This window comes from Xiphias gladius, chromosome 2, assembly GCF_016859285.1.
Source record: "Xiphias gladius isolate SHS-SW01 ecotype Sanya breed wild chromosome 2, ASM1685928v1, whole genome shotgun sequence".
Classification (NCBI taxonomy): domain Eukaryota; kingdom Metazoa; phylum Chordata; class Actinopteri; order Istiophoriformes; family Xiphiidae; genus Xiphias; species Xiphias gladius.
Genome location: NC_053401.1, coordinates 18,807,767 through 18,808,115, shown reverse-complemented (window position 1 = coordinate 18,808,115; position 349 = coordinate 18,807,767).

The window sequence follows — 349 nt, the reverse complement described above, 5'->3', positions numbered from 1 at the left end:
CCTGGTCTTTAGACTTCACCTGCCAACCACAATGTTTGTTACAGCAATAACAGGTATGCGTTTGTCTCTAGGGGACAAGAACGCTGTGTTTGTAAGCCCTCTCGAAAGAATTTCGTAACGGAAATCATTTGTTTAAGATGATACGTTATTTATATAAAGTATGGTCACGTTCGTTTATTTGAACTAGAAAAGTGGGCTACAGATAAAAAGGTGGTGGGAGGGTGGATCTAAGGCAGGAGCTCCCATCCACTCTCTCTATACTAAGTCTGACAGTTTAGCTATGAACAAGCATTGAGGCCACGTGTCATCTCACATCTCAGATTTTCACATAGCGGTACAGTATAGAGAT